The following is a 16107-nucleotide window of genomic DNA, read 5'->3' as shown; positions in this document are numbered from 1 at the left end:
GCCCTGGGCTTTTGTTTGCTGGAGGAATTTTAATCACAGTTTCAATTTCAGTGCTTGTGATTGGTCTGTTCATGTTTTTTATTTTTTCCTCGTTCCATCTTGGAAGTTTGTACTTTTCTAAGAATTTTTCCATTTTTTCCAGGTTATCCACTTTATTGGCATACAGCTGCTTGTAATAGTCTCTCATGATCCTTTGTATTTCTGCAATGTTAGTTGTTACTTCTCCTTTTTCATTTCTAATTCTGCTGATTTGAGTCTTCTCCCTTTTTTCATGATGAGTCTGGCTAATGGTTTATCTATTTTGTTTATTTTCTTAGAGAACCAGCTTTTAGTTCTTTGCTGTTGATCTTTGATATTTTTTCTTCATTTCTTTTTCATTTATTTCTGATCTGATCTGTATGATTTCTTTCTTTCTGCTAACATTGGGGGTATTTATTTTGTTGTTGTTGTTCTTTCTTTAACTACTTTACTTGTAAGGTTAGGTTTTTTATTTGAGATTTTCTTGAGGTGAGATTGAATTGCTATAAAGTTCCCTCTTAGAACTGCTTTTGCTGTATCCCATAGGTTTTAGGGCATCGTGTTTTCATTGTTATTTGTTTCTAGGTTTTTTGATTTCCTCTTTGATTTCTTCAGTGATCTCTTGGTTGTTTAGTAGCTCATTGTTTAGCCTCCACGTGTTTGTATTTTTTACAGTTTTTTTCCTGTAATTGATATTTCATCATATAGTGTTGTGGTCGGAAAAGATGCTTGATATAATTTCAATTTTCTTAAATTTACTGAGGCTTGATTTGTGACCCAAGATGTGATCTATCCTGAAGAATGTTCCGTGTGCACTTGAGAAGAAACTGTATTCTGTTGTTTTTGGATGGGATGTCTTATAAATATCAATTAAGTACATCTGGTCTAACGTGCCATGTAAAGCTTGTTTTTCCTTATTTATTTTCTGTTTGGATGATCTCCATTGGTGTAAGTGGAGTGTTAAAGTCACCTACTATTATTGTGTTACTGTCGATTTCCCTTTTATGGCTGTTAGTATTTGCCTTATGTATTGAGGTGATCCTATGTTGGGTGCATAAATATTTACAATTGTTATATCTTCTTCCAGGATTGATCCCTTTATCATTGTACAGTGTCCTTCCTTGTGTCTTTTAGTAGTCTTTTTTTGCAAGTCTATTTTGTCTGATATGAGTATTGCTACTCCACCTTTCTTTTGATTTCCTTTTGCATGGTATATATTTTTCCATCCCCTCACTTTCAGTCTGTATGTGTCCCTAGGTCTGAAGTGGGTCTCTTGTACACAGCCTATATACGGGTCTTGTTTTTGTATCCTTTCAGCCTGTCTGTGTCTTTTGGTTGGGGCATTTAATCCTTTCAGCCTGTCTGTGTCTTAAGGTTGAGGCATTTAATCCATTTACATTGAAGGTTATTATTGCTATGTATATTCCTATTACCATTTTCTTAATTGTTTTGAGTTTGTTTTTATGGGTCTTTTTCTTCTCTTGTGTTTCCTGCCTAGCGAAGTTCCTTTAGCATTTGTTGTAAAGCTGGTTTGGTGGTGTTGAGTTCTCTTAGCTTTTGCTTGTCTGTAAGTCTTTTGATTTCTCCATCAAATCTGAATGAGATCCTTGCTGGGTAGAGTAATCTTGGTTGTAGGTTTTTCCTGTTCATCACTTTAAATGTCTTGCCACTCCTTTCTAGCCTGTAGTTTCTCCTGCGAGATCGGCTGTTAACCTTATAGGGATTAACTTGTAAGTTATTTGTTGCTTTTCTCTTACTGTTTTTTGGTATTTTTTCTTTGGGTTTACTTTTTGTTAGTTTGATTAATATGTGTCTCAGTGTGTTTCTCCTTAGGTTTATCCTGTATCAGACTCTCTGTGCTTCCTGGACTTGGGTGACTATTTCCTTTCCCATGTTGGGGATGTTTTCAACTCTAATCTCTTCAAGTATTTTTTTAGACCCTTTCTTTTTTTCTTCTTCTGGGATGCCCATAATTCGAATCTTGGTTCATTTAATGTTGTACCAAAGGTCTCAGACTGTCCTCCATTCTTTTCATTCTGTTTTCTTTATTCTGCTCTGTGGCAGCTATTTCCACCATTCTATCTTCCAGGTCACTTATCCATTCTTCTGCCTCAGTTATTCTGCTATTGATTTGTTGTAGAGTATTTTTAATTTCAGTTATTGTGTTGTTAATTACTGTTTGTCTTCTCTTTAGTTTTATAGGTCCTTGTTAAACGTTTCTTGTATTTTCTCTATGCTATTTCAAAGATTTTGCATCATCTTTACTATCATTACTCTGAAATCTTTTTCAGGTAGTTTGCCTATTTCCTCTTCATTTATTTGGTTTTGTGGGTTTTTTATTTTGCTCCTTTGCATGTATGATATTTCCCTTTCTAATCATTTTGTCTGATTTACAATATTTGAAGTCTCCTTTCCCTAGGCTTCAAGGTCATAGTTTCTCTTGCTTCTGTTCTCTGCCCCCAGTGCTGGGGTTGGTCCAGTGTCTTGTGTAGGCTTCTTGATGGGAGGAAATGGTGCCTGTGTTCTGGTGTGTAGAGCTGAATCTTTTCCCTCTGATGAGCAGGGCCATGTCAGGTGGTGTGTTTTGGGTTGTCTGTGAGCTTAGTATTACTTTAGGTAGTCTGTGTATTGATTGGTGGGTTTGTGTTCCTGTCTTGTTTGTTGTTTGGTGTGAGGCATCCAGTGCTGGGAGGTGGTGTCAGTTGGGTGGATCTTGGATTCAGACAGCAGCCTCCATGAGAGCTCTTGGCGATTAATCTTCCCTGGGCCCAGAATTCTCTAGTGTCCAACGTCCTGGACTCGGTGCTCCAACTCCAGAGCCTCAGGCCCAACTTCTGGTCGAGGGCCCAAGACACCACAAGTCACTTGTCCTGGCAATAAAGGGGATTTGAAAAATAAAAAGAAAAGACTAACAAAACCCCAGATAAATGGTAAAAAGTAAAATCAACAAACAAACAAGGAAACACACACAGACAGAAGAAACAAAAACAGAGCCAAATAAGTCAAATAGAAAGAGAACAACCAACAAACAGAAGAACCCAAGAATGAAATCAAACAATTAAGAAGAAAGCTGACAAAAACCCCTAAACCAAAACACAAAGTCAAAGCAGAGTGCCAACTGAAAAGTGATGCAAAGAAACCAAGCAAACTGACAAAAATGATATTAAAAAAAGAAAAGAAAATGAGAAAGGGGAAAGAAGGGATAACAGCAGAAATTCAACATAGAAACAGAAATATACAAAAAAATAGGAAATATATTTACAAAAAAAAGGATAAAGAAAACCCTAGAGAAATGGTAAAAGCAAAATCAAACAAACAATAACAGAAACAAGGAAACACACATACAGGTAAAAGAAAGGAAAACTGAGCCAAACAAATCAAAAAACAAGAGAACAACCAGACAATAGAACTCAAAACTAAAATCAAACAAGATTAAAACTGACAAAAACACATAATCTAAAAACAAAACCAAAGCAGTGTGTTAACTAAAGGATAAAGCAAGGAAAGAGAACAAACTGATAAAGGTGATTAAATAATGTCAAAAACAAGGGACAACAAGAAAGCAAAGTAAAAATAGAAATTAAAAAAAATAATAAAAATTTAAAATGTTATAAAACATAGATATCCCAAAAGACTAAAAAAAAAAGAAAAAACTAAACAACGACCCCCCAAAAAACTAGAACCAACAACAGAATGAATCAAAACATAAAAAAATTAATAGTAATAATTATGTTTCCCTGGGGTCTCCACTGTACGTGTTCTTGCACATGCCGTGAGCCACAGCCTACCTCTGCCTCCCCAAGAGGCTCTCCTCTGCCTCTGGGCTGGTGTCTGGACCTGCTGTGGGCCCTGTGGGCACCACTCAGACTGTGATCTGGCCCACTTCCTGCGTGTGCTACCCGCAAAGTCCGCAGCTGCCTGAGCTTCACAGTTTTCATCTGTGGGAACACTCATTGTCTACTTAGATATTCCATAGATGCAGGGACTACCCAGCTGATCGTGGGGATTTAGTCTGTAGCTTGTACAGCTGATGGAAAGATTTTTGTTCTTTAGTCACCCTGTCTCTGGGGTTAAGGTTTGGTTTTATCCCTACCTCTGTGTGTGGTCCACCTACAGGAGTCTGGTCCTGAGGCTGCCTTGGAGCTCTTGGGTCTGCACTTGTGAGGACCGAGTGCAGAGGTGGTATGACTGCTTGGATATTGGGAGCCCCAGTGGCACCAAATGCACAGGGAAGCCAGTGGCCCTGGGCGCAAGAGATATGGCCCTAGTGAGGGCCTTTTCTGGTGCCTGGCATAAGGCACGTGAGGGCTAAGCTCTGAGGGGGCTTTTCTTTGTATTGCTTGGCAGCTGGCACACAAGAGCCAGCTGTGAGCCAGCTTCTTTTATTGTCGTCAGCAGGCGCCGGCATGTGGGGAGAGAGAGGTTACAATAGTGGCCCCTCCCGCTGTGTGTGACTCAGCACTAGCGCCCAATGGCAATCCAGTCTTCCTCCATAGGCATTCCCTGCTGCAGATTTCCTCCCTCCCATCCCCTCAGTCTGTCTCCCCACAGCCAACAGCAGTTTTCTCTCTGGGCCTGTTCTCCAATCCCCATGCATCAGCTCCCAGCCCCCTTGCACACCTGTGAACACACATCCCAGTCTGGGGCATGTAGAGCCGTGGTATGGACCATATATGTATTTCTCACTCTGTCCCGTCTGCCACAGATCGGCTGCTTCATCTTCTTCCGACAGCCTCAAATGCTTCCCTTTTGTCCCAATCGATTTCCCTGTTGGAGAGGGGGTTTCCCCAAATTTGGGAATCTCTCCTCTGCTTCATCTCCCCGACCCCGGGGTGCAGGTCCCGTCCCGTTTCCTCTCCTCCTCCTTCTCCCTTCTTTTTTTCCATCCTACCCAGTTATGCAGGGATCTTTATATAGTCTTTCCAGTGTCCAAGGTTTTCTGGTAGTTTTCAGCCAGTGTTCTGTGAGAATTGTTGCATCTATAAATGTATTGGAGAGAAATGAACTCCATGTCCACCTACTCCTCCACCATCTTGAATCTCCCAAGTTTGCTCTTTAGGGGTGTAAAAATAGATATTAATATTGAGGTATGTGTTTTCATGCAAGATAACCTATACTGTACAAATATATTGTGCATTTGGGAAAGCATATAAAGCATGTATACTCATTTAGCAATCTGGTGTTCTTTTTCTTCTCTTCTTGAAAATGCTCACCAACTTGTTCTAGTAAATAATAATTATCCCTGGGTATAGGCATAAATAACACAAAGAATGATAGTTGATAGAATCACAACAGAAATTCTGGAAAGAGCTGTATATCTCAATCAATCCAACACATTCATTTTAGCAATTCTATGTCAATTTATCCATCTTTCTTTAGATCATTAAGGAAGATATGTGCTCTGATTTTTGCTTTAATCTAATTATCTTTGCAATAAATTCTTAGAATTCATCACCCAGGAAAAAAATGCTTTCTTTCATAAAATGAAGTACTTCTTTTTGTTGGAAATAAGATTACACAATCCGGGGCTTCCCTGGTGGCGCAGTGGTTGAGAGTCCACCTGCCGATGCAGGGGACGCGGGTTCGTGCCCCGGTCTGGGAAGATCCCACATGCCGCGGAGCGGCTGGGCCCGTGAGCCGTGGCCGCTGAGCCTGCGCGTCCGGAGCCTGTGCTCCGCAACGGGAGAGGCCACAACAGTGAGAGGCCCGTGTACAGCAAAAAAAAAAAAAAAAAAAGAAAAAGATTACACAATCTGTGTTTTGCTCTTTGTAATAGCTGTGAGAAAGCATGGGGCCAGATTTAATTTTCAAATATAGTTATATGGACATAGGTTTAAAAATAGCTATTGTCTTCAATTCATTAAACAAATTGTTGAGTGAAAACTATGGGTTAAACATTTTGTAGGCCCTTTTTATTTAGCTTTAGTTTGTATATGTTTATCTAATGGTGTATTTCCATTTGCTTGTCTAAATGCATATTTTCATTTTCCTGCAAGCCACCTCAGTTATTTTAGAAAGTAGCTTTTCAGTCAGATAATGTTTATTGAGAACATACTGTGTGCTAAAAAGTGTTTCAATGGAAAGCTAATAGGAGTAAATTCTATGGAAGGGCATACATTCAAGTGACAAAAAAGATTAGGAAAGCCATTAGTAATAAAATAAGTTGAAAACTCCTCCGTGCCATGATCTAGTCTTATACTTCCCTTTGTTTCATGGTGCCGAGGACATTACTGAGAATACTGAAGCCTACTAACCTGAACCAAGTGAAGTACATCAGCAATTGATTTAACTTTTAGCCTTGATGATGGAGCAAAACTTGGGGAGAAGCTGATGATGCAAGGGTTGCATTGCTAGGTTAGCAGAGTATCTACAGATAAATATACAATAAATATATATATATATACACACATACATACATATATGTGTATATACACCATATATCAGTTAGGCAGAGTAAATATATATATGTATATGTTTATGTATATAATTGACCCTTGAACAACACAGATTTAAATTGCAGAGGTCCACTTATAGGAAGATTTCTTTCAATAGTAAATGCTACAATACTACATGGTCCAAGGTTGGTTGAATCCACAGATGTGGAACTGAGAATATGGAGGAGCCATGGATACAGAAGGCTGACTATAAAGGTATAGGAGAATTTTCAATTGCGCTGAGGGTTGACACCCCTGACCCCTGTTGTTTAAGAGTCAAATGTGTGTGTGTGTGTGTGTGTGTATACTTATACACACACACAACACATATGTATACACACATGCATTGATAAAGTATATTGAGGACATAAATGAAAAGGGAGATATTTGGCACATTTCGGATAGCATTGTTCTTATAGAACAGGAACGTTGAATACTTGTGCATTTTTTATCCAATTTGCCCCTTATGTAACTAAGTGAGTGCTCAGTATATCTTCATTGAATGAATGAATAGGAAAGAAATTGCTTTCAAAGCATTATAGGGAAATAGAATGCTCACTGTAGATAAACCTAGATAAAAGCTGAATACTAGTCACATTAGGGCACACCATAGTCTTTGATTGTGTGACAGTGCTTTATAAATAGTATAAGTTTGCATATGAATTATAGATATACAAAAAGTAGCAGGACAGCTTCTTTCACTGAGCTATACCTAGTTTACTCAGGGCCTTTCACATAATACATGCTCATTAGATTTGGTTGTATTGATTTAAAAAAAAAAACATGCACATTAAAAGCCAATCTAAGCATATCTAAAAACAAAAGTTTAAAAATAGGTTATGTTAGCTACTTAGTAATTAAAATGAACTGACTTTGATTAATATTAAGTGTTAGCCAGTTTTGAAATACCAACTTTCAAAGCCTTATAAACAGTGAAGTAGCACAACTCTGGCACTAATTGGGTCTTCCAGGGAGCCTGATAAGGCTGCATGTCTTTTACTTAGCAGTGCCAATTACCACTTTCTCCTTGGAAGGAGGCTGAAGTGGAGGTGGCTCGGACTTGGCTTCTCATGTCCCTTTCAATGGTGATCACCTATGAGCTGGCTAGACTACTAGAGCCCACCCCCTCAAAAACATCTGTAGGGAAACTCATCATTGCTAAAAAACAGCTGTAAATGTTTCAATGAAAGGACTTATATTCTTAGTGAATGACCACCTACAACAGAAAGAACTGAATGCTTTCTGGCTTCTACCAGTATCCATGTAGAATCACTGGCTCTTACCACTTTCTTCCAGGAAGGGGTAAAATAGAGGACCCCATGGCTGGAATGGAGGTGGCTCCACCTGGCTTCTCGTGTACCTTTAGTGGTGATTACACATGAGCCTCTGGCAGGTCAGGGGACTCAACTTTCTCTTTGCTCTTTATCTATGTGTCAGATTTCTCTGAGGAAGCTGGCAATAAGTCTCTTGGAGAAATGCTTTTCTCTTGGTTTTCCTCCTACCTCACCAGCCTCTCTTCCTTGGTCTTTTCCTGGCTTTTTCATAGTTCCCTCACCTCTAAATTTTGTAGTATCTCGGGTCTTGCATTACTTTTCTATTGGTGCATGACAAATTACCTAAAACTCAGTGGTTTTAAACAACAGAAATATATTAACTCACAGTTTCTTTGGGTCAGAAGTATAGTGTAGCTTAACTAGGTCTTCTGTAAGACTGCAATCAAGGTGTCAGCTGGCGTTGGGGTATCATCTGAATGCTTGACTAGAGAAAGATTTATTTTCAAGCTTAAACAGGTTGTTGGCAGAATTTGTTTTATTAAGACTATAGGAGTGAGGGCTTCATTTCTTGTTGGCTGGAGGCTGGAGACGTTACAAGATGCCAGCTAGAGGCTGCCCTCAGTTTCAAGAAGCTACCCTTAGTTCTTTGCCCAGCAAAGGTTGAGGTTCCCCAATATGGCTGCTTGCTTAACAAAAGTCAGCTAGTGAGGGAAGAAGCTCCAGCACAATTGGCACTATAATAATGTGATCACACAGTGTCAATCACCTGAATGCTGTCATATATTCTATTGATTAGAAGCAAGTTACAGGTCCTGCCCACACTCTAGGGAATGGGAATCATACAAGAGCATGAGCACCAGGAGGCAGGGATGATCGAGGCACCGAAGAGTCTGTCCACCCCAGGGCTAGTCTCTGTCTTCCATTTCCTCTGTCTGTACTCACTTCCTCTTGTATCTCATGTCTTTAAATACTGTCAGTGATTGGACAACCCTGTCTTATATTTAGAGCTTGATTTCCTTCTCTAAACTCCACACTGATATAGCCACTGCTTTCTTTATATTGTTCCTCTTCTGATAGACATCTCAAAATTCGTATATCCAAAGTCAAAGTAATTATTTCCCATAAAAGTAAAAATAACCTGATTTTCCCATGGTTTCCAGTCCCACTAAATGGCAGCTCTGTTCTTTCAATTGCACAGATCAAAGACTTTTGTGTCATCCTGATTCTTCCTGTTCTCTCATATCCATCATCCAATTTATTAAATCTTTATTTTTAATTTGCCATTTCTTGGTTAGTATACTTATCTTCAGGATCTGATCTAAAATATAGGGCACTTGGTGGCTCTCTGGAAACTGGAGTCCTAATGGGAAGAAGTAACCTCTATCTCCATTTTCTACCAGCTGGCTCCAGGCCTGCTTCTAACAGGATGGACCACATGAAACTCCAACACCACTGCTCTCTGACTTTGCTATTGATGGAAACTCTTGTGGCTTTGCAACATGTCAGATTGGTTCATGTCAGATGTTGCCTCTCTCCAAACAAGGCTGCATTTGCCTTAATGAACCTCTCTGTACAAAGATTAAGGAGTAATGGTAGTCACCTAACTCCTCCTAACATACTCTCTCTGCAGGGTTTTCTCCTCTGAGGCCTGTCCTCTTTTCATCCAATGTTCTTCTTTTCTTTCCTTCTCGCCCACATTTTTTTGTTTGTTTTTAATTAATTAATTAATTTTTTGGCTGCGTTGGGTCTTCATTGCTGTGCGCAGGCTTTCTGTAGTTGTGGTGAGCCGGGGCTACTCTTTGTTGTGGTGTGCCGTCTTCTCATTGCAGTGGCTTCTCCTGTTGCAGAGCACGGGCTCGAGGTGCACGGGCTTCAGTAGTTGTGGCACACAGGCTCAGTAGTTATGGCTCGCGGGCTCTAGAGTGCAGGCTCAGTAGTTGTGGCGCACAGGCTTAGTTGCTCCGCTGCATGTGGGATCTTCCTGGACCAGGGCTTGAACCCGTGTCCCCTGCATTGGCAGGCGGGTTCTTAACCAGTGCACCACCAGGGAAGTCCCTCACCCACATTTTGGAAAACTGTGTTAATATCTGTTTCTGGTAGGTAGGGCTTCCTATCATCCACATATACTTTGGTCTAAAGTAATAAATAAATGTATCATTTTCTCTAGGTGTATTTTTACGTTATAGAATGAAAAAAATTGTTCCTATCACTAGAATTTGAGACATTAGTGTGATGGTAAATTTGATTTATGGCACAAACAATAGAGAGGTTCATGCTTGTTTCCCTGAACTCATATGGAAGAGGTAGCTGCCTATTCTCCATACACATAAGGTGAACCTTGATCAGAACTCTCCCTATTTGAGCTTGGGCACAGGTAGATAGTAACTAATGGAGGCAGCTGACAGATGAAAGGGGGTGACCTCAACTACATGGGTTGAGAAAAATTTACAAACTCCTTCTGTGTCACTATAGGAAGACAGGTAACTATGTCCTCTTCCTTTCAAATACTTTACAATTCTTTCCTTTGTACTTTAAGTTATTTCTTAAAGTTTATTTAATCAGGTATCACTCGTATAAAAATATTTATTGTTGGTGGAGTAGTCTATGGTGATTTTCTCTGGGTAATATAGCCCACCCTTACCTCCTTACCTTTTGCCTTTTTGTGTTTCCTTGAAACCTCACACTGATTTTCTAAATATATTTTTAGGAATCTGAATCTTGAACTTTCTGAGGAGAGCATCTGAGCTTCAGAGTTCCTATCAGGTAATGACAAAACATGGAAAAGGCCCATGGTGCTGAGATTAGAATTTCACTATGAGTGTCAATTTTAGGTAATTTTGAGGATCCCTCCTTTTTTATGAAAAAGAAAAAGAGTTAAAGTTCTGGTAAGAAATTTTGTAAAAAATAATAAAATTGACAACAAAACCGTTTTAAAAAGTTGTATGTACTCTTAAGCACTCTATTTATTATTCAGAATTAGTCCAACCACAGAAAGTATAAGAGACATATGCCAGTCTAAATAGACAAACGTTTCCAAAATAAGGTATTTCCTATCCGTCGAAAAAGTTTTACTTGATTGACTAACTTGATAGTCTTAACAATGCAATCAGTTAGATGAAAAATAAAATATGTGTATTGCCAGCAAACATTTTGGAGAGATAAGTACTTGTTGCAAGTACTCTACATGCTTAGAAAAATCTTTACTTTGGCCAGCTAAGACCACCACGTTTTAAAATGTCATCCATCATTTCAGTGTTAAGAGCGCCCCCTGGTGTGATTGTATAATTATGTTTATGAGAAATTTAGGCACTATTTTTTTTAATTTTTAAAAATTTTTATTGAATTCTTTTTTTATTGAAGCATAATTGATTTACAATAGTATATTAGTTTCAGGTATACAGTATAGTGATTCAATATCTTTGCAAGTTATACTCCATTTTAAGTTATTACAAGATAATGGCTGTAATTCCCTGTGTTGTACAGTATATCCTTGTTGCTTATCTATATTAGACACTGTTTTTAAAACTTCATTTTGCTATTAGACCTTCTTTTTATACTCTGCTGACCTGACCAGTATGGTATGTAACTATCTAGAAATATGAATTTAATTTTTTCCTTGCCGTTATCCATGTTTATATCTGGTATCAGTGGTTAGCTTGAAAGTGGAATTTGGTAATAGTAATCCCTAAACTTTTTCAGTTAAAGTTAATGACCAAGAATATATCCTTTGGTAATTATGAAATTATATACTGAGATAAAATTGTATAGGATAATCAAATTCCTTGGTGGTAATAACCTTGTTAAATGGCAAATTTCTGTGAACAGTTTCTTTTTGGTAAACTCATGGGCATTTTAATAATTAAACATGAGAATTCAGACATTGCATTTTGATTTTGAAATATTCATTGTGTGAAAAAGTTAATCCAAGTTTTAAGATTTTCTTACAACCCAGCAGCCCCCCTATAACCACGGAACTTGCAAATGTAAACATAATAATTCATCCCTTAATCACAGTAGACCTCTCATCCATCCCCTAAAATCACCCCCACTCCTGTAAATTCTCATTCAAACTTGGCAGCAGGGTGCCTATTTTATAACTCATTTTTCCTTGCATTTAATATTTAGTCCTTTGGGAATAATTAAACCATCCTTGCAAAGTGAAAGTGTGCATAATATTCTAAACTACATTTCAGTAAATTTGATAACTGCAGTTATATTTCTCTCTACTATGCCTTCTCCAAACTTAGATTGTCATGATCGTTTTAACCATTTCTCATAGGTTCTATGTTCTAAACTTGATCATTTACAGGGCTATCACACTGAGCTGTTTGGAATAGACTGCTTTTACATTCATTTTCTTCTGTATGGTCCCTCTTTCTATTGAATTCTGAAGCCATAAGCTTAGCACAGTATTTATATTATGTCCATCCCTGTTAAAAGGAAATTTTCTAAAATATAGAATTAAAAAAAATCAGAACAGCGAACCTACCATAGTAGACCTGTGTTTGAATCTGGTTTGCAAATTTATTAGCATCGTGACCTTGGATAAGTCAGTGAGCCTCTCAGAGCCTTAATCTCTTCTCCTGTAAAAGGGGGAATGCAAATCAGTACTTTGCAGAATGTTGTTAATTCATCCTTTATGTTAATACGTATTTGAGATTTACTATCTGCAAGATTTAAGGCTGGATGCCTCATGAGCATTTAGTTCTCACAACAATTCTGTGAACTAGGTGCTTTTATTTCTATATTATTGTTGAGGCTTCGAGAGGCTAAGAAACCTGGTAATTGCAAAGGCGAAAATTCCAATCGAGGTCTTTTTGACTTAAAATTAGCTTATAAACACTATGCTTATAAACACTATGTTTTAATCATACTTACTCATTTCTGTTAATTTATTGATTTTGTTGTCCTTAAGGTCAGATTATCTCCCAATGAACAAACATACAGGAAACCAGTCTTTTGAAAGAGAAGAGCTGGAATCTTTTTTTTTTTTTTTTGCGGTATGCGGGCCTCTCACTGCTGTGGCCTCTCCCGTTGCGGAGCACAGGCTCCGGACGCGCAGGCCTAGCGGCCATGGCTCACGGGCTTAGTTGCTCCGCGGCATGTGGGATCTTCCCGGACCAGGGCACGAACCCGTGACCCCTGCATCGGCAGGAGGATTCTCAACCACTGCGCCACCAGGGAAGCCCTGGAATCTTTTAACATGGATGCTCTTCTTGTCCAAAAACCAGAATTATTATTTATTTATTTATTTATTTTTGCGGTACGCAGGCCTCTCACTGTTGTGGCCTCTCCCATTGCGGAGCACAGGCTCCGGATGCACAGGCTCAGCAGCCATGGCTCACGCTCCGCGGCATGTGGGATCTTCCCAGACCGGAGCACGAACCCGTGTCCCCTGCATCGGCAGGCGGACTCTCAACCACTGCGCCACCAGGGAAGCCCCCAAAACCAGAATTATTTTGAGAATTTATTCTTCTATACAATTTTTTTCAAACCAGGCAGTGCACTAAGAGATCCTTTGTTATTATTTTCATTGAGCTAATAGCAGTGACAAGGACTATTAGATTGGTGAACCTTAAGGCACCTTCATGCAGAATATAAAGGCAGGATAACAGAATGCTAATTTTAGGAACTGTTGCATGCTTCCACCTCACTATTTCTGATGGTTTTCTCTGGAGCTGGGACCACAATCTATTCCTTTTTGCCTTGCTGTTCTTATTTAAGTATCTAATTACTTGGATTGGCTTTGTGAAGACTGCATCATTTTCCTTATGGTTTAAGAATTTTTCCTTATATTTTAGATACCAGATTTTATTCATTAATTGCTACAGAGGCTAATATAATAAGTTTCTGGTTTCGCTAATAAGTAGTTTTGAAGGCTACTGAGTAACTCACCATGGAAACATGGTGTGAAAAGGCTTGTTCTTTGTTTAATAAAATCTGGTGTTTCATAGTATTCCTTTGGTCCTTGAGATTTGCTCTAGGAAGTAGGCTGTTCAACCATGATTCAAGAGCACATTGTTGGGTTTCTTAATGGCTGAGTGACTGTTTTCTTGTTGAAGTTGCCTCATGTTGTGCTTGGGTCAGATGTATAGGCATTAATATGAACAGCTGTGTGTATCATTATGTCTTATTGAAGTTGCACATTATGCCAAACACACACTGCCACTAGGAAAATCAACTCAGTCATCATTATTGAATCCATGAATGTGAAGAAATAGGAGTTGTTTTAGTTTTCTACCCTCATTTCTGCTCCACCTCTACACTTATTCCCCTGCCTACCTACCACACACATGTGCACACACAGCATTTGGTGAGTTTGTTCTTGGACTTGTTTAATGTTTGTGGAATCCAGTCTTTTTTTCCCAAATCCTCTGATATTGTTTTGGGCTAAACCCTCATATTTTTCATTTGAACAATTGGAATACTCCTTTAACTGAATTCTCTCTCTCCAGTGTTACATGTCTCCAGTAAACTGTCCCTAAAAACACCAGAATAATTTTCCTAAAACATAGAACTCATAACAGCTTAAAATTATTCATTGTCTCGTTGTTCAGAAAGAGCCTTTGGTTCTCGCTTACTCTCTTGTAATTTGTCTCCCTACCATTGTCTTTACCCTCTGAATTCTGTGCTTTGCACCACTGAAAAATTACAAATCTCATAATGCTTTTCACTTTCTTTGCCTTCCTGTGCCTCTATGCACTAATGCATACGCCTTTATGCCAGTAACACCCTTCTACACTTCATTTGGTGGGCTCCACTTTCTCCTTCTAAGACAATCCTTCCCTGACAAATTCTCACCCCACAAGCACATACTCAGTCTAAGTGCTTCTTCAGGGGAATTGCAAGGTCCTATGCTCACTTCTGTTGTTACAAAGTTTAGATTAAGGTGGGCAGCTTGAAGGCAAGTATTATGGTATATTAGTCAATGTACCACAGAGCCAGATATTTAGAAAATGCTCAGGACAACTTTATTTCTGAAGCCATGAAGAGGCTTAATGAAGAATAGAAAGATACTGTGTTAGGATTCCCACGAAGATCCCATGCCTCCGTCAGGCTTTCAAGCTTATAGATCAAAATGTCTGACTTCTGTCAGCCATTACTGGGCAAGATGGTGAAGCAGCCATCAGTTGACTTTATATGCTCTCTTTCATTTACATTAAATCTTTTACATTTTCACTTAAATTGACTTTTTCCCAGCACTCATATACGCCTCAGTACCCCTCTGTGACAGCGATTTTTTGTGACTTAATATTCATTCTCTTCTTTTTACTTGTGGTGTCCAGAGAAAAAAAAAAAAACCCACAAGCCCCCCATTATCTCCTTCTCCTTTTTGCTATGGGAGACAATGTGCCATAATTCTGTCCAATGAAATATAAACAGAAATGTGATGGAATTTCTGTGTTCTTGCTGTTGATGGTATCTTGTCTTCCTTCTGGTCCTTTCTTCCTTCCTTGTTCCTGGAAGGTACACATGATGACTGGAGCTGGAGCAGCTACCTTGCTACCTTGAAAGGTTAGGAATATTACTGAGATTTTAGCCATGACATACTTGAACTTTCAAATCAATAACAGTAATTTCATTCCCTTGGAATTCTCATTATATGATAAAAATTTACCATTTTGTGTTTAAGCCGTTGTTATTTGAGTTTTCTGTTGCATCAACTGACTCAATTCCCAAACTGATACTTCTTACCTTTAAAATGAATGCATTAGAAGTTAGTGGTATAAGTTTTTCACTTCTCCACCTATGTTTTATATCTGTTAACTCAACAATCATGTATTTAGACCTACTGTCACCATGTATGTACTACCCTAGACACTAAGATATAATGACTGGAACACCATGCCTATGCAAATGGCTTACAGTGTCATGGGTGCATAGAAACAATATTAATGATGATATTGTATGTTAACTATGATTAATTGTGACAGTATGAGATAGAATATATAATATGGCAAATGCCACAGCAGTATATGTAGAAAAGCCCTGAAGATAAACAGAAGAGAGTATTTACAATTTGATCAAGCTCTCCTAAAAATAAAATCAATTTTTTTTTTTTTTTTTTTTTTGCGGTACGCAGGCCTCTCCCTGTTGTGGCCTCTCCTGCTGCGGAGCACAGGCTCCGGACGTGCAGGCCCAGCGGCCATGGCCCACGGGCCCAGCCGCTCCGCGGCATGTGGGATCTTCCTGGACTGGGGCACGAACCCGTGTCCCCTGCATTGGCAGGTGGACTCTCAACCACTGCACCACCAGGGAAGTCCAAAAACCAAAATTTTTAAAATCAGAGAAATGAATCTCTCATCTGGGATTTCAGGCACCCTGAACAGGACTTAATCCTTGTGCCTTTTTAGTGACAGTGTAGGTGGTTACTTACCTTT

General features: G+C 38.9%; 1 protein-coding gene across 1 annotated transcript in view; it reads left to right on the top strand.

Annotated features, from left to right (window-relative positions):
- The first annotated feature begins 10432 nt into the window (after positions 1–10432).
- Positions 10433–16107, top strand: part of COX7B2 (cytochrome c oxidase subunit 7B2) — a 100175-nt gene continuing 94500 nt past the window's right edge. Inside the window, exon 1 of the mRNA XM_059066313.2 lies at positions 10433–10489. The gene's annotated coding sequence lies outside the window, so the exon portion shown is untranslated. The remainder of the gene's footprint in view (positions 10490–16107) is intronic.

This window comes from Kogia breviceps, chromosome 6, assembly GCF_026419965.1.
Source record: "Kogia breviceps isolate mKogBre1 chromosome 6, mKogBre1 haplotype 1, whole genome shotgun sequence".
NCBI classification, from domain to species: domain Eukaryota; kingdom Metazoa; phylum Chordata; class Mammalia; order Artiodactyla; family Physeteridae; genus Kogia; species Kogia breviceps.
This window is presented reverse-complemented; position numbering and strand designations above follow the sequence as displayed.